Source organism: Bison bison, unplaced genomic scaffold (assembly GCF_000754665.1).
Source record: "Bison bison bison isolate TAMUID 2011002044 unplaced genomic scaffold, Bison_UMD1.0 scf7180017863863, whole genome shotgun sequence".
Lineage (NCBI taxonomy): Eukaryota > Metazoa > Chordata > Mammalia > Artiodactyla > Bovidae > Bison > Bison bison.
Genome location: NW_011494435.1, coordinates 16,529 through 17,001, shown reverse-complemented (window position 1 = coordinate 17,001; position 473 = coordinate 16,529).

Below are 473 nucleotides of genomic sequence, written 5' to 3'. Positions count from 1 at the left end.
AAGCTGAAACTCTGATACTTTGGCCACCTCATGTGAAGAGTTGACTCATTGGAAAAGACCCTGATGCTGGGAGGGATTAGGGGCAGGAGGAGAAGGGGACGACAGAGGATGAGATGGCTGGATGGCATCACCCACTCAATGCACATGAGTTTGAGTGAACTCCGGGAGTTGGTGACAGACAGGGAGGCCTGGCATGCTGCACTTCATGGGGTTGCAAAGAGTTGGACATGACTGAGTGACTGAACTGACTGACTGATTGACCGTTTGGTAATGTCCACGAGTAAAGTTGTGTCTTGTGTTGTTGCAAAGGGTATTTGCTATGACTAGTGCATTCTCTTGGCAGAATTCAGTTAGTCTTTGCCCTGCTTCATTTTGTTCTCCAACGCCAAATTTGTCTGTTACTCAGTATATCTGACTTCCTACTTTTGCATTCTAATCCCTGATGATGAATAGAATATCTTTTCTAGATGTTA